Source organism: Balaenoptera acutorostrata, chromosome 1 (assembly GCF_949987535.1).
Source record: "Balaenoptera acutorostrata chromosome 1, mBalAcu1.1, whole genome shotgun sequence".
Taxonomy (NCBI): Eukaryota; Metazoa; Chordata; class Mammalia; order Artiodactyla; family Balaenopteridae; genus Balaenoptera; species Balaenoptera acutorostrata.
Window position 1 is genome coordinate 17,257,783 of NC_080064.1, and position 18,029 is coordinate 17,275,811.

Sequence of the window (18,029 nt, forward strand, 5' to 3'; positions counted from 1 at the left end):
GTCTTCTCTGCAAAATCGGGATGATAAAACTTTGTAAGGTTGCAAGGATCAAAAGACATGTTAGTGGAAGCGCTTCGCAAACGACCGTTTATAGCATTATTACAAATTCAGCGGAACCACTGGAGAAAGAGTTACGGATACCAGCCACCAACTAGCAAGCGGCGCTGGCTGGCGCGTGCGCGTTAGGCGGCCAGAGCCCAGAGAGGGGATGAGTTCAGGCCCCGCCCGGAACCGCTCTGCTTTTTTTCGCCTCCCGGGCCCTCCCTTTTCCGCGGGCACCCAACCGTGCGTGTCCTGCGTGCTGACGTCAGGCGCGTGCCCCTGTCCGGCAGCCGAGGAGACCCCGCGCACTGCTGCCAACGCCCCGGCGGAGGAGCTGAGGTGAGTGCGGGGCCCGAGGCTCCCCGCGGGAGCGGACTGTCTACGGTCCGGTCCCCGCCGCGTCGCCCCCGGCCTCTTCCCGTCCGGGGGGGAACACCCCATCTCTGGGATCCCTGGAAGCCTCGGATCGTGGGGCGCGCGCGGTGGAGGGGGGGGTGCCGGGCTCGCGCGGCGCCGTCCGGGCTCGCGCGGGTCCGGGTTCTGTCGGGGGACGGAGCGGAGGGGGTCTCGGAGGGCAAGGCTAGGGGGCACAGGTCAGCCAAGAGGTGTGCGGCCGGGACGCCGGGGCCGGGCCGAGGGCGCGGCCGGGGCCGGGCTGTCACCTGGCAGCGGCGGAAGGAAAGGGTCACACCCATCCCGACCGCCCTGCTCCCCTCCCCCCGGCGCCGCGGACCCCTAGGGCGGGCGGCGGTCCGGGGCGCCATGGACCGCGGAGCCGCTGGCGGGCGCCTGGGGTGCGCAGGGTGGCGGTGACTCGGGCTCCCAGGCCGGGTCTGCCCCCCGCGCCCCGGCTTCGACTTCCTGCTTCGCCGGGCGCTGCCGCGGACATTTTGCGGCGGGCGGGGGGAGGGGAGCGGACTGCGAGCGCGGCGGGGAAGTGGCGGCCGGGCAGCGCGCGGCTCGCTGACGGCCCGGGGCTTTGCTTGCCGTGCGCCTCCCTCGGCGGTCCCGCAGCCCGACGCCTTGTCCCGCGGGGTGGGCCTGGTCACCGCTTCTCCGGTCTCCTTTATTCCTGCCTTAGGTCGAGTTCCTAATACCATTTACATTTCCTTCTCCAACTCTCCCTGCCTATTCAGCTGAAGCTTCCCTTTCAGGGAGTTACCTAACCACCTCCCGAAACTGTCGTTCTGCCGTTTGCCTAATTCCTCTCTTTAGGGGGAAATTTTCTTTGTTCGTTTTTTTTTTTTTTTTTTTTTTTGTCCTCCCCTTTAAGTCCAAGAGAAATGCAGTGGGGAAGATTACGTCATCGCAATATAAGGGGTGAGAGTTTTTAACTCCTACAAGTCAGGGACTCACTAAATTAAGACAGCATTTTGTTGGCTCGGTTGGGTCACCCAGTGGCAGATCCTGCCTGTTTCCCAACTCATCGTATTCAGAGATAACCTTTTGAAATTCTGGCCGTCTCATATGCATCTAAAAGCCAGGAAGGTTAAAATCTCAAGATGAGCTTGTGCCAGGAAATAAAGCGTAAGACAACACTTGCGTAGGCAGTAACTTTAAAGATCCCTTTGAGTACTGGAATGAAGTTAATTTATTTGTGGAAGCATTTCTTTGGTCCAAAATGACATTCCCAGATTGTTTAACTTCTCCCATATGACTTACTGATTCAGAGTATGTACCTAAGTCTACACTCGTGCATTTTTTGTGGCAAGGGTGTGGTGAAAAGAGAATCAGTTCATTTTACCTAATCTTTGCTTGCTAGTCACTTTAATTTTGTAATTAAAAACAGGTTTTGGTTTTTTTACCAAAAAAACTTAAGTGAGTAACATTTTCAGACTTTGGGGATCACAGTATTTGTTCTCCAGAATGTTAGGTACATCCAGGGTACTGTAGCACAGAAAAATGTTAGCATTGTAAAGCAAATGAGATCCAACTGTGTAATGCATTGTTATAAGGATAGTTAATGTTGAAACGAGTATTTTCTTATTGTTTCTCCTTCTTCGTATAGAGAGAACAGATTGCTCGTTAAGAAACACTTAAAAGAAGTGGTAGGTTTAAATCAGCTTTCTGTAGTGTGTAGGTGTTGGTAGACAAGACCCAGAAGGCTCACAGCCTCTTAAAATGTTTGCATGTAATAACTGACACCTGTACTCAGTTGAACTTAATTTTTTGGCAGTCTGAGGCAGGTGTTACAGCTTAGGGTAGTCAGGGGCTAAAATCAAATATTGGTGAGATTCTTTTAAAGTCCACCAAGCCCAAATCTTGACTTTTTTGTAACTTCAAGATTTGTTTTCCTTTATTCGGATACTTTTTCCACTTATAATTTTGTGGTATATTATAGAAGCATTTCCAGTTATTTTAAAAATGGTTACACTAATAAAATGTTTTGATCCAAGAAGTGTTGCATTTGGAAAACTTAGAAGTACAATTTATTGTGCTGCCTGTCTGGCAGTAGTACTTATAGCCATTCTTGGAAGTAAAAGTCAAATTGTACTTGATTTGTAGATACATTTTAAATACATTTATCATTTTAGGGTCTTTTTTGAGAGGACAAAGAATGCTTAATGAGCAACACTTCAGGCTACAGAGTTTCCTCTGCTGGGGAAGGAGGGGTTAATATTTTGTTAACTTATGTCCCATAAATAGATCTGTATATTCTCCTATATTAAAGGGCTTCATTCTAGGCTTTCAATATTCAGTATTCTCTTCCAAGTCTGTTAGTTTCTCCCACTAGAATGTAAGTCTATGAAGGCAGGGCTTTTGACCTGGTATGGTCACTCCTGTATCCCTGGCACCTAGAATAGTGCCAGACCCATGATGTGTCTCAAGAAATGTTTGTCAAATGAATGAATGTGATGTCTGAGGGTTAATATTTTCACTTTCTGCATATTCTGTAGGCCTGTGTACTGTGTTTCCTGGGACCTCTTTTGTGCTTGGTCAGCCATATTCATATTTGGGCTCATTGAAGTGATGATTACTCATCTACTTTTGTTTGACCATATTCATCTGTTTAGTCCTATATCTTCTGCAGCTGTACTGTCTGAACAGTTAACCATTGCTTAGAAAATCTTTTCTGATGACCAGTTCTTATTCTCCTAAAAATTATTCAGACTTCAATGTTTGTTTCCTTCCTGTATTTCTTTGTTTGAAATAGCAGTTTAATTTTTCCACTTCTTCCCCTCAACTCAACAGTATCAAATTCCTGGTCATGTTATGCTTTGTCCCTTACGTTTCTACTTTTAGTTACTCATCCCTTCAGTCCAAAATATTTTTGCTAAAGCAATTTTCATTACTTGTCATTTCAGCTATGTCTACCACTGCTGCTATTATAAGTCCTGGATGTCAGAACTCTTCGTTACTAGTTGCCCCTGGGACATTGGTCTCAAACTGCTTATACCATGAAGTGAAGCCCCATTTTTGCCACCGAAATGGTCTCCCATTAAAAAAAATTAAAAAAAAATTTTTTTCAACTATTTAGCTATTATGCTGAAGTCCAGAACAATTTCTAATAGAGCAAAATACTACATATTGTTAAGTCATGGTGTTCACCAAGCCTCAGTGGTCAGTCACCTGAAGAGAACCTCTGTTGCTCACTCTGTTCTTTAACACTTTACACTTCTAACACTTGCATCATTTTCTCTGAGAGTAAGCCATTTTGATTTGCTATTTTAATTCTGTTGTATGTTCTTGGGAAAGACACTGTTAGTATAGTGATTAAAAGTGTAGACTCTGGAACTAGACTGCTTGGATTTAAATCCTGGCTCTGGCATTTATTAGTTACATGCAATCTGAGTAAAGTCTTTGTCACTCAGTTTACCTTCTGTAGAATAGGGCTGGCAATAGTTTCTACCTCACAGTGTTAGGAGAATCAGTTAATCTAAGTGAAGTACTTAAGACAGTTCACTGGCACATAGTAAGTGCTCTGTAGGTGTTTGCCCTTGTTATTATTACAACCTCTCTTAATGCCCCCACCTTTCAGAAGTTATCTGCGTTTCTCTCAAACATCAACAGTTTAATAACCATCCCCCCCCCAGATTAATCTCATGAAACCATAAAAATTAAATGAGGTGAGGATTGGTGTCTGCTTTAAATTTTTATCCATTATCTTAACCAGTGTCATGGAAGTAGGGGTGTAAGTTCTCAAGTATGCAGTATGTAGTCTGTGAACCAGGAGCCTAAGCATCAGCTTGGAGCTCCTTAGAAATATCAGGCTCCATCCCAGTCCTACTGAATCAGAATCTGAATTTTAACAAAATCCCCAAGTGATTTTTATGCACCTTGATGTTTGAAGCACCCTCTTTAAGACTGCTGGATTTCACAAAAAGTGTTGAGTGCTTTATTTTTGTTTTTCCTCCTACTTAAGTATAACCTGGTCTCTTTCAGGCAGCATATCAGAATTTATTGCAAGGATTGTAATCAGGAAGTGAATGTGAAACCTATTTGGCTTTTAAAGGATTGAGTTATAGTTTCTTGCGTGTTGTGTAGAATCGCTGCATGTCTGTTCTCATTATCAGGAACTAATGTGTTGTTTAGTTACTAAAGAGTCATTACCCACTTAATAATAAATAAATAATCTTAAATTCTAGTTTTAGAACTGCTTGAGCTTGAGTTCAGTTACATGTTTGAACGCAGTGACTTTTTGTGGAAAACTAATTGTTACGAAGAGCATATGATTAGGATCGTTCACATAATTGTTGGTTATGAAAACAGGTGAAATACAAAGTTGGCATTTAGCTGATCAAATGTAAAAAATGTTTTCTGCTTTTTTTTTTTTTTTTAACTAAAATCATATCTCCAATCTCAAGGGAAAATGTTTGGTTTTTTTAAAAAATTTATTTACTTATTTATTTATTTTTGGCTGCGTTGGGTCTTCGTTGCTGCGCGTGGGCTTTCTCTAGTTGCAGCAAGAGGGGACTACTCTTCATTGCGGTGCATGGGCTTCTCACTGTGGTGGCTTCTCTTGTTGTGGAGCACGGGCTCTAGGCCCGTGGGCTTCAGTAGTTGCGGCACAAGGGCTCAGTAGTTGTGGCTCGTGGGCTCTAGAGCGCAGGCTCAGTAGTTGTGGTGCATGGGCTTAGTTGCTCCGTGGCATGTGGGGTCTTCCCAGACCAGTGCTCGAACCTGTGTCATCTGCATTGGCAGGCGGATTCTTAACCACTGTACCACCAGGGAAGTCCCAAGGGAAAATGTTAATAACTAAAATCAAGTCTTAATATAGCTACCATCCTGAAAAAATTATTGCTATTTTTAAAGGACTTGATTGAATTTTTCTTTAATTTTTCTTTTTTCTTACACTATTTGATGTAGCAGTGTATGCTCTAGAGCAATGTTTCCTAACCCTTTTCAAATCAAGGGAGACATAGAAAAATATTGTATGCTACACTGGAGTAAATGGATAAGACTATTCTTGGCTGGCTAGAGGTGCTACAGCCCCAGGAGAGCTGGGGGATCATTGTCTCAGGCACACCTGTGTCCATTCTCTGTGTCCCAGATGGCAATATGAAGCTGTCTGCTGTTGGATAGTAAGCCACAGCCATTGTTTTCAGCTAAAAAGATGATCACTTTTTGTTACTCCTTGTGTAAACAGAAGAGATTGAGAATAACAGATCAAATGAAACCAGAGGGAGAAATGGAGGTGGAATGAAAGAATACCATGTTAATTAGTGTTAAAGAGTATGAGATGATAAATTTTGTAGAAGAAATCATAAGCAAGATTTCAGCTACAATCCATTTGCTTTGTTGGTAGGCAATTTAAGGATATTTGTAATTTTTTTTTGTTTGGTTTGCTTTTAAATCTATTTAAAAGCAGATGAAGAGGAGTAGGAAGTGAAAGAATAAAGTTTCTTAACAAAGAATCATTGTTATGTGTGGTTTCAAGGATTTTCATTCCTAATACAACTTCACTATAGTTACTAGTATTTGTTTCACCAGCTGAATGCTATTTGAGAGGAGCTCAATTTTAGAATCTTCTGAAGAATTAAACCATCTATATCACTTATTACTTTGCCAGAAAACTATATTTTTATTGTGAAGTTTAAGATTAACAGTAAGATTTAAAAATAAACTTAGATTTTAAAATGTAAAATTTCATTTATCAGATAACTAGGAATGAATGGATAGTTCCTGTGAATATTAGAGTGCTGGGGTTTAAATCAAAATCTAATACCCTCATTTGTTTCAGAAAGTGTACAAATAGTATACATACTACAAAATATAAGCTATGAAAATGTTTGAATTATTTTAGGTCATATGATTTATTTGTTCATAAGGCCAAAGGGAATGTTAGTTCATCCTAAGAGTTTATAATAATCAGTGGAGATGGGGTTAAGGGATAATTTAAATTTTAAGAGTAATGCCGGTGTTGTTTCTCTGGTGTGTTTCAGAATACCTGGAAGAGATTTCCATGGGGGTAGGTATCAAATAAATTGGAAATCCTACTTATTATATCCCCATCTTGGAAATTCATGATGTGTGTAAGTTTATTAAAGGTTCACAGAATTTAGATCATCAGAGAATCTGTTGAATTCAGTGTTTTTTTTTGTTTGTTTGGCTGCACCATGCGGCGTATGAGATCTTCCGTGACCAGGGATGGAACTCTGCAACCCCTGCATTGGGAGTGCGGAGTCTTAACCCACTGGACCACCAGGGAAGTCCTAATTCAGTGTTTCTTAAACTTGTTTGATGACGGTCCTGCCTCCCCCACCCATGGAACACCCTCTAAAGCTTTGAGAAAGTGGACTGGGAGATGCTGGTGTCTCGTGGCTTGTTAATCTCTATTAGGTTCAGGAGCTGTTGGTGTGGCTTTGCTATGGGTAGAAAAATGGGAAAAATTTTCTCAAGTTACTGAGGCACGTGAAAGGTAGAGGCTTCAGCAGAGGCCATAGATTATCTATTCTTGCTGTGGCCTAAACCCCACTCAAGAGCTATTGTACAGAAATTGCTAATATGTAGTTCCTTGGGATGAAATTTAGCATTTTACATATAAAACCCATCTTTGGGGTGTCTGTGGGGGAGTAACTCCATCTCAACTTAAAAATGGGGCAAGGTATTGGAAGGGAAAAGCAGACCATTATTAGGGACTGGGGAAGTGATTGTCCAGTGGCTACAAAGGAAATTTGTGAAATGGAGTCACTGTCTCCAGTTTCCTTTGTTCTTGGATCAGTGATCCTAGTTTAGGTATTTATTGTTTTCCAGTATTCTGAAAAGCTTGCAGTAATTTCAAAGCCAAAGCTCTGAAAGTCATATAATTTTTAACTATTTTATTTGCGATGCAAAGAATTTCTATGTTTAAAAAAATAATTGTTAATGTACATGAGAAGTTTTTTAGGAGTTTGTGGTAGTAATCTGTAAGTTTTTTGTATTTTATAATTTGACATATTTCCTTTTCTTTTTCTTGTCATACATACTGCCCAATCCAATTCTCCCTCACAAGAACAAAAACCCACCCCAGATCCCATCTTTTACATTAATTTTTTTTTTCTGGTTGCATGTGTTACATGGAAATGAAGATGTATTTGCCTTAAAACTTGTCCTTGATTCTAGTTAAATCAGAGCCAGGAACAGAAAAATCATTTTATCTGAGAGAGGTGGGAGAGTTGGGAAAAGACATCATTTTGTGTATCAGGATTGGGGTTAAGGACTTAGGTTGGGCTGTCTTAGTTCTTTTAAAAAAATTATTGTTTTTTGGTAATTGAGTAATTTTTCTTCAGGAGCAAGATTAATTCATGTCTTGAATGTGACACATATGTTGAAGATACAAAAGTTTGTTTTCTGTTGGCACGAAATTCTTTACCTCTGCTACTTTCAGTTGGAGAAATTGGTATCATTTCTGCTCTTATAAAAAAATCTGTCTCTTGCACTCTGCCTCTCTTTTTTAAAATATGAAGATGAGATGATTCTTTACAAATATTAAAACACACTCTAAAAAAGGAAACCTAAGACATAGAAGCAGCTTTTAAAATAGAACTAATCAATGGCAAAGTTGAAGATGCAGATTCTGGAGATAACTTTTTGGCAATTATGTGATTCCTTAAGTTCATTATACACTATTTTAATTGATTTAAATCTGAGTGCATTGTTCCAAAATTAGAAGCATGTTTTAATTATAAAATGACAGTGTAAGATTGGTTACATTAACTATGTCACTCTGATATAGTTGCAAACACAATGTGATACACATACTTTGTGGGGATCCTGCTTCTTCTAGGAAAGTATCGTCTTTTTGCTAGTTTAAAAATTGGTAGAGGGACTTCCCTTGTGGCCAAGTGGTTAAGACTCTGTGCTTCCACTGCAAGGGGCGAGGGTTCAGTCCCTGGTCAGGGAAGTAAGATCATGCATGCCATGAGGCCAAAAAAAAAAAGTCTGTAGAATTGTGCATTACTAGAACAGGATAGAGAATAGAGTTGCTAGAGATGATACAGGGTATTTATTCCCAAAAATGATGCTGGGTGGCTATTAAACACTTGCTGTTAACTACTTTAGCTAATTCAGACTGTGGACGTGACTTAAGCTTTAGGAATAGAATCCTTCTCTCTCAGAGGGTATTAAATTTTGTTTTGTTTTGTTTTGTTGTTTATCCAGATAGTAATAGATGAGGGTTTAGGAGATTAGAGGACCCACTAACGGGTATATTCTGAGTCCAAAGAACAAGTTTTTTTGACTTGCTGCATCTCTAACCCATACTATTTTATTCATTTGTGAGTTCAACAACCCTTTGTGTGCAAAGTCACTGTTCTAGGTATTGGGGATATAGCAGTGAATACAGTAGACCAAACAGATCTCTGTCTCCCATGAAATTGACATACTAGTGTGTGAGTTGGAGATAAGTGTTTGGCTAAAAATGAAGAAGGAGAGGCAGGGTACAGTGGAGTGCTTCTGGGTTTGTAGAACTTGGGTTGCAATTTAAAATAAGGTAGTCAGAGGAGTTCTCAAATCCAGAATGACATTTGAGCAAAGATCTGTCGGGGATGTGACTGAATGAGTCATCCAGGGAAGAGCGTTGTAGATAGAGGGAATTACTGTAGTCACTCTTAATCAGTGACAGGTACTGTTTTGCTTAATTTTATATGAAGTCTTTAAAAATAGACATTAAACAGATGTATTCCATGATACATCTGGAATATCATTATAGGAACTTAGCTTCTCAAAATATGGTGTATGTATATAATTTCCATAGAAACAATTGATAATCAAGGTAGAAGTTTGTGCTTTGATGGTGTTGTCTTTGGTTGCAAAGTGGCCTTTAAAAGCAGATTTGTTGCCAACACATATTGGTTGTTTTTCAGTCTTTGCAACTCTTCGTTGTTTCTGTTTCTCTTGATCTCTTTTAGTGAATAGAACTATACTGTTACTCACTGCTATGCAGCCTGCAGTCATGCCAGCTGTACTGCATTGACATAGAATTTAGTGCAAATATTATAGCATCTCTTATTCTTTGTCAAATTATTTCTTCGAGCACACAGTTGAGTGCTTCTGAAGAAGTTCACCCCGTTAACAGATTTTACATCAAAATTGGTAGACTGCTTTGATTCAGAATCTTGGTAATCTGGTTTAAAAATGGCTTGTAGGTTGTAAAATAGATTATATGAGGATCTGAATGTAGGTACCTCTGCCTCATTAGATATAACAAAGTCTAAATGATCATGGTTAGTTTTGTAGTTGGCCTCTCACCTGGTAACCTGTTCAAAGAAAGGTTCTCAGTTTGTCACTCATTTTACTGTGTGTGTGTGTTGTCTAGGTAATATAGTAACTTTTTTTTTTTTCTGCAAATGTATGCTTGTATGTGGGATTTCTGATACAGACTGGCACGTGATTTCATCCTTGATAGACTTAGGACCAAATTATTGTGTTCTGATTCTGGAAAGGCTATTCTTTTGCATGTTTTCTCACAAGAGTGCTTTAAGAACATAACAACTTGACCCTAAGATTTCTTTTTCCAACTTCTCCATTTATCTGTGGTACAAACCTATCCTGTAATTTCCCGAACTAAAAAAAACTTCTTTCTTAATTTACTACCTCCTTAAACAAACCCACCCTCCACCCCCAAACTGGTCAACTGTTTCTTCTCTACTGCCATGCGATTACTACCCTAGTGCAGGTCCTTCATGTAAATCTTGGATTATTAAAGTAGTTTCTTAGCTGAGTTCCTGTACTTTATCTGGTTACCTTTGACAGTTCATCGGAATACAGGTACAAGATTGATATTCCTAAAAAAAACTTGTTCATGGATCAGAAAGAAATGGTAGCCTCCTGTCCCCACCCACGTTAAATGAAAGTTCCTCTGCTTAGCTTTCAGTCTGTATGACTTGAACTCATCCTGTGTGTGCATGTGTGTGTGTTTCTTTCACTTTGCAGGCTAGCACGACTTGTGCCCTTTCTCCTGGTATTCTATCTAACTAGAGATTTATTCTCGTTCTTCTAGACCACCCCCATATTTTATTAATTACTCTTTTGAAAATCTATGGAACTTGTAGTTTATAGTGTAATTTTGTAGCAGACTACTACAATTGTGTTAATCTCTTCTGCTTATAGCCAGTAAAATATACAAGGTGATGTATGTCAAGCTATCTAGCATAGTGTTTGGCACAGAGTAGGCATTCAGTAAATTACTAAAATGTTTTGAAGACAGGGTTTCTGCCTTATCCAGTGTAGTGCTATAATAGGTACTTAAATATTTTGCTGACTTTTATAGTATATAGGGTTGTTTCTTGGAAGAACATAAGTCTGTTGTAACATGTTTTAGACTCTAACTTGTGTCCTGACGCAGTGAAGATTGAATAAGATCTGTTACGCACTTGTTTCTTGTCCTTTAACTGATACACACACACTCCAGCACAGCTGCTAACTCTTCTTGGGTTTGTTTTTTTACATTGTTTACTATGTTGGTAGTCTTCACAACTATTTTTAATATATATAGCATTTCATCCTCTGGTGTATTGTTACTTAATCATTTTTTTCTGTTGTTATGGCATTTCATTGTTTCTTGATAAAGTATTCATTTTGGATAAATTATCTGAAGTGGAATTATTTTTTTCAAAAATGGGAATAAAAATGTTTTAATTGTTGAAATACATTGGTAAGTTGAGTGATTTACATTGCAGTACTAAGTGGATGAAATGGAATTATTGAGACAAATGACTGGATGTTTTTATGGCTCTTAGAATACAATACAATGCAGGGCATTAAAAAAAATGCTTACGCTCATGAAATAGATCAGATTTTGGTGAGTTTAGGACTTGATAACTTTTAGACCAGGTTTGCTTGTGGTGTTTTTCTTAATTGTTGAATGTGTTTTGGAGATCTTTTCATTTTAATTGATAGTTTTGTTTTTAAATTAAAGAAAATATTACATGCATATGGTGAGAACTTCAGTACAAAAGAGAATATGATGAAAAATAAGTCTACCCATCCCATCCCAGACACACCCTTATCCCCTTCCCAGAAGCAGTCACTTTTGTCTAGCAGATGTGTTTTTGCACCTGTAAGTGTCTTTGTACATAGTCTCTGCACCTGTAAGTGTATGTGTATCTCCTCTCCATAAAAAAATTCACATACATAAATCGGCATGTTATACACAACTCTTCTGCACTTTGCTTTTTAAAAACTTAATATATCTTGAAGATCTTGCACATTGGCTCTGTATTGGCACTGTTTGCTAGGGCTATTCTAACAAAGTACCATAGCCTGGGTGATTTAAACAACAGAAATTTATTTCCTTACAGTTCTAAAAGCTGGAAGTTTAAAATCAAGGTGTTGGCAGGGTTAGTTTCTTCTGAGGGCCTCTCTGCTTGGTTTATAGATGGTGGACTTTTAGTGTCTTCACTTGGTCTTTCCTCTTTGTCTGTGTCCTAATCTCCTTATAAGGACACCAAGTTATATTAGATTAGGGCCCACCAATATGATCTCATTTTACCTTAATTACTTCTTTAAAAGCTCTATCTCTAACTTATATTCTGAGTTACTGGTGTTTATCACTTCAACATATCAATTTGTGGCAGCCAGGGGGTGGGGGTGGGCACAGTTTAGTCCATAACAGGCACTATAGCTTATTCTTTTTAAATAGTTGCATGATATTCCTTTGTATTATAACCTATTTTACCATTCCCCTGTTGGTGGACATGTCAGTAGTCTTCTGTCTTTTGCTCCTACAAGCAAGGCTGTGGTAAATATCCTTGTGTCTACCTCTTTGCATACTTGGAGAAAGTCTTAGAAGTGGAATTGCCAGATCAAAGAATGAATGTACATATTAGATTTTGGTAGGTACTGGCCTAGACATGGAAACCTTGTTTCTTATTGTTTGTGATAATTTTTGAAAGCAAAAATTTACCTTGTGTATTATGTCCTAATCTAAAACCACATTTTGTTTTCAGGGGTACATGATTGGCTTTCACTTTGCACTTGGACGGAGTATAAACACAGCCCCCTACAGAAGATTGCTTAGATAATCAAATTCTGAATTGACTGTTTATCTGGATCACTTCACAATGATTAAAAGAGCTTATATTTGAGCGTTAAGTGCTGTACAGAGGAGTAACTCAGTTAATTCTTACAACCTGTGATGGTAATACTATTTCTGCTTTACAAATGGAGAAACAAGAGTGTTGGAAAGAGGTTAAGTAGCTTGTCCCAAGTCACACAAGAATGGGGATGTGAGCTTAGGGCTACTTGAATTGAAAGATTTTGTGCTTGACTCCTACTCTATATTGTCTTCCTTTGGCATATTAGAGACTTGATAAATATTTGTTCTATGATTATTACTTTGTCTCTTGTTTAAGTGAAGGTGGGTACAACCCTTTCTGTAACATTCCAAATCCTCTTGCTACAAATGTGACATTTAGTTTAAACTGTTCTTTGAGATCAGATCCAGGGGATTTTAGAAAGGATTGATCAAGTTAGCAAATAACCCTGTCAAGTAGAAGCAAGGATTTTTCTTAGTTTCCTCTTATTTATAGTATTTAGATGCTTTCATTTTACAGTAGTGGTTCCGATCTTTATCATAGGGCCATTTTGGTTTTTGCAAATTTTAATTGGGGGTAAGAGTAAGGTGCCATGTTAGGTGTTTACTCTGTGCCAGGTGATAATTAATAGTTCTGTGTACATTGCTTAGTTTCTCTTTGTAGTAGTTTTGTGAGTTAGATGTTATCGTAGAGAAAATTAAGGTATGGAAGTGAAGTAACTTGCTGGGATGACATACATTAAAAATTTTAATTTTTTCTTGCTCAGTACTATATTAAGTGCCTTGGGAAGGAGATGATAAAGTATAAGCCTAGTTTTTTCTCTGAGAGCTTAAAATCTTGTAGAATAAACACAAACTTATGTGAATAAAAACAACATGACTAAGTGCTCCGTTGTGTTTTACATTTGTTGAGTGAGTACCTACGGTGTCCAGTATTGATCTGTGTTCTGGGAATACATCAGAGTCCCTGCCCTCACAGAGATTTCCTTATTTTTTATCTGTCTTCCTTTACTGCAATATGACATAAACAAAATAATTATAGATTATGACCATACTGTAAAGGAAATAAACAGGGTAGTATGATGGAAGTAAGGGGGAAGGGGACTGGATAGTAATCTGGATAGTGTGTTTAGGGGAGAATTTTCTGAGGAGATGATGATTTGAGCTGAGATCTGAAGGATGAGAAGTCAACAGCGTTATGAGCAGGGGAAGGCATATTTGGCACGTATAAAGACCTGCAGGCAGGACAGGGCGCGGCATGTTTGAGGAATATAATGAGACTTGTGTGGCTAGAGCATGGAGAGTGTTGGGGATAGGAGTGTGAAATATGAGATTTAAGAGCTAAGAAGGGCCTTGCCATGGAAGTTCAGAGAATTTTGGCAGTTTTGTTTTTTTAAAAAAATATTTATTTATTTATTTGGCTGAGCTGGGTCTTAGGTGCGGCACGTGGGAGCTTTTAGTTGCGTCATGCGGGATCTATTTCCCTGACCAGGGATGGAACGTGGGCCCCCTGCATTGGGAATGTGGAGTCTTATCCCCTGGACCACCAGGGAAATCCCCATTTGGGCAGTTTTTGATAGCTGGAATAATTAGGGAAGGTGTTTCAGTTAAGGTGGGATTTGGGGGTGGTAAGTTAGGATAGAAATAGGATGAGTTGTAAGGCTAGACATCCAAGGTTTGGAGAGACGATATGATGCGGATAAAGGCATAGACATTGAAATAAGCACCAAACATATTGGATAATTTAAATAGTATCCTACAGTTGGCAATTGATTAGGTGGGCCAAGTAAGACGCATACTTAGTTGTGCAATTTCAGTCCTATTCCCCAGGTTCTCAAGACCTCAGAGCTGTGGCAGATTCAGACTTGAGATTTGGGATGTGTGAAATGCTCTATCTTTTGTTATCTGGTCTTTTGCAGGAAACTGAGGGAAGGTTTGAGTGTGTTTTAAAATCTCCTTGCCCTTTCTTACAAGAACAGAATTATGTTGCCCTTGATTAAGAGACCAGAATGGGAAAATTGCATATAAGGGTGTCAGTATTAGTAATACTATTAAGGAAGAATATGGGGGGGGGGTGATGCTTATTTGGTTATTGTCTGTATATGCCACTTCGGATTGTTGCCCCAAGAGGACATGAACTTTGTTCCAGGCAGAGGGGGATATGGCTATGTATAGGACAATGCTTGGCACTTATTAGGTGCCTAATAAAGGTTTGTTGACTGAATGAATAAATCTACGAGTCTTGAATATTTTGAGGGAAAATCTTATTGTAATATCCATTCTCTTCTAATCAGATACTGAGTACTCTTATACATTATTGTATACTCTTCAATTTTTCCAAATTGTTTTGAAATATTACATTCAAAAGTTATATAGCTTATGTAGATATTTACTAATTGGACTAAAATTTTTTTTGGTCACAAAGACAATATAAAATGATTACTTTGGCTAGCATACCTTAGTTTTTGCCAATTTGAAGAAGGAAAACTCAGCATGGTAGTAAAAATAAGGACTCACGTTCTTATTGGATCAGACATTTCGGAATGAAGTCATTTTCAGAAATGAAGCTGACACAGCAAACTTCTAGCCCTGCTGAAAACATCTTTTACCACATAGAATCATAATCTTTCATTTTATGAGTGCTACTGTCAGCACTTTTTTCCCTGACAGTTGCTTCATTTTTGTCATCTCAAGGACCCATAGAACCTTAATTTGACACCCGCTTCTCTACTCTTTCATGTAGGTTGTGGTTTCACAGTATTTATCAGTTTCTTTCACAATTGGCAGAAAATGGAAGAATTGAATAATTGCTTTAATGAGTGCCTAATGTTTGCCTTTCATCAGTTTGCATATGTTAATGCATTTAATTGGCAGCTGGAGATATTAGGAATTTTGCAACCATTTTGTGGGAGAGAGATACATGAAGAATTTGAGATGTTTTTGCCCAAAGATACTTTTGTTTTATGAAACATCTGGAAAGTACATTTAGGGGAGGGGAGAAAAACGCAGTATCTTTCCCAAAAAGCAAAGGCTGCAGTAGTGTTAATCACTTGCATTCTGCCCAAGTTTACTTCCCTGATTTCTTTGACTATATTTTGGTGAAATATCTACCAATTTTGCATATATTTGACAGTCTCACGTTAAAAATCAACAAAAAATCAACAACAGGGCTCTTGGACATGTACCATGGAGACTTTGTCCTTTAACTTTCTATAATGACTTAATTCTAGAGGTGAGTAAGTGGAATTTTGGGGGAAAATAAGCTTACAGCTATTTAAGGATAGGAGAGAACAAAATAAGGTTTGGTTTTTGAAAAGTTAAAAATTTTATTAGCCTTATTTAAAGCAAAACCAGTGAATACTTAATTTCTTATTTTACCACCTTTTTTAAAAAATTAATTTTTTTGGCTGCGTTGGGTCTTTGTTGCTGTGCGCAGGCTTTCTCTAGTTGTGGTGAGCGGGGGCTACTCTTTGTTGTGGTGTGCGGGCTTCTCACTGCGGTGGCTTCTCTTGTTGCAGAGCACGGGCTCTAGGTGCTCAGGCTTCAGTAGTTGTGGCACATGGGCTCAGTAGCTGTGGCGCACGGGCTTAATTGCTCCTCGACATGTGGGATCTTCCCGGACCAGGGATCAAACCCGTGTCTCCTTCACTGGCGGGAGGATTCCTAACCACTGTGCCACCAGGGAAGTCCCTACCACCTTTCTTGATGATAGGATTCTGGCCTTCACTAATTTCTTCCTGTTAGAACAGACACCTAGGAGATGGAACATAAACAACTGAAACAGCCAGTCAGCTCCTAGGGAACATGTGCTGGCTTGAGTGAGGAGGACAAGGTGCAAAAAAATGTTAATTATTTCAGGAGGATTTTCTATAAAGAAAACTTCTGGGTAATGAATGAAATATTTGAGACCTGGTGTTCTTACCTAGCCTCTACTCTAATAATTATTCTAAGAAACCATCTAATTGCTCTATTATTTACTTACACAACTTAAATTCACAACAAAATCATTGTGTCTCACAAAGCTCAGTCAATTAAGTAAACAGGGTTGGGGATTTTATTTTACTCTCCTTACAAGCTAATATGTTAGCCTGATACTGTTTTATGGCTGCTGGCAGAAGACATGAGACTCTAGGGTCAGAGACAAAGAATTTAATTAAGCCACAGCCAGCAGCAGGGGATCAGTGTGTTGTGTGCTGCTTCCCCTTATCCCTAAGACTTCCGTGTGGGAGATGCATTGGGTTTGTGTCATAGCTGAGGAACACCGAGCTTGGGGAACCTACTATTTAATAGCACGCAGAAGGCAACCCTGCTCTTTGTCCCAGAGGGAGACATTACTGTATCCTTCAAGGTTGTTTGCTGCAGACACAACCCTATGACATGGCCTGGGTAGAGTGGTCAGGGCCTTGCATTCTTAGCATACCTAGCAAGATGGGTAGGACCACAAGAGACCTATGGGGGACTGTCTCTTCCAACACAGGGTTGTCTACTTTTTAATAATTGAAAGTTATTTTATAGAATTCCAATTTTAACTTATTTTTCAAATTGGAATGCATACATTTATTATTCAAAACGGAGGCAAACTACTTGATCATATTAAGCTTCTTTTGGATTTTTATTAGGGCAAATAAGTTTGAGCAGTAGTTGAATTGCTTTGACTTTCTTTTTTTAAAAATAAATTTATTTATTTATTTATTTATTTTTGGCTCCGTTTGGTCTTCGTTGCTGCGTGCGGGCTTTCTCTAGTTGCGGTGCGCGGGCTTCTCATTGTGTTGGCTTCTCTTGTTGGGGAGCACGGGCTCTAGGTGTGCGGGCTTCAGTAGTTGTGGCATGCGGGCTTCAGTAGTTGTGGCTCGCGGACTCTAGAGCACAGGTTCAGTAGTTGTGGTGCACGGGCTTTGTTGCTCCGCGGCATGTGGGATCTTCCCGGACCAGGGAGCGAACCCTTGTCCCCTGCATTGGCAAGCGGAATGAGTGCCAAAGTTTTCTAAGATTATTTCCTATTTACTGAGGACTGAAAACAAATCATGAAGTTCAAAAAGAACTGTCTTTAAGTGGTTTGTTCTGTATTTGCCTGAGTTCTGAAGAGTTGGGAAAGAATGTCAGGGTACATGAGTATTAACTGGCATAGGGGCAAGTCCTTTGCATTTAGGCCAGAATATCTGCAAAATGATGGGATTTAGTTAGTTCATTAAGGAATATTCCAATTCTGAAAAAAAATCTTATTCTTTATTTTGTTTTTTTGAGTAATATTGGGTGAACTCTTAAATTTTGGTTCTCATAAATTTTTTTTTAAATTTATTTATTTATTCATATTTATTTTTGGCTGTGTTGGGTCTTCGTTTCTGTGCAAGGGCTTTCTCTAGTTGCGACGAGCGGGGGCCGCTCTTCATCGCGGTGCACGGGCCTCTCACTGTCGTGGCCTCTCCTGTTGCTGAGCACAGGCTCCAGACGCGCAGGCTCAGTAGTTGTGGCTCACGGGCTCAGTTGCTCCGTGGCATGTGGGATCTTCCCAGACCAGGGCTCGAACCCGTGT

The 18,029-nt window shown here is 39.6% G+C and overlaps 1 protein-coding gene across 3 annotated transcripts in view; it reads left to right on the plus strand.

The window, feature by feature from the left end:
* Positions 1-242: 242 nt before the first annotated feature.
* CDC42 (cell division cycle 42) overlaps positions 243-18,029 on the plus strand; it is a 46,566-nt gene continuing 28,779 nt past the window's right edge. Inside the window, exon 1 of one of the 3 annotated variants that reach the window (XM_057550655.1) lies at positions 243-381. The gene's annotated coding sequence lies outside the window, so the exon portion shown is untranslated. Of the gene's footprint in view, positions 382-1,341; positions 1,363-18,029 lie in introns of those variants that run through there. The other 2 variants (XM_057550651.1, XM_007175080.3) reach the window with 2 other exon arrangements.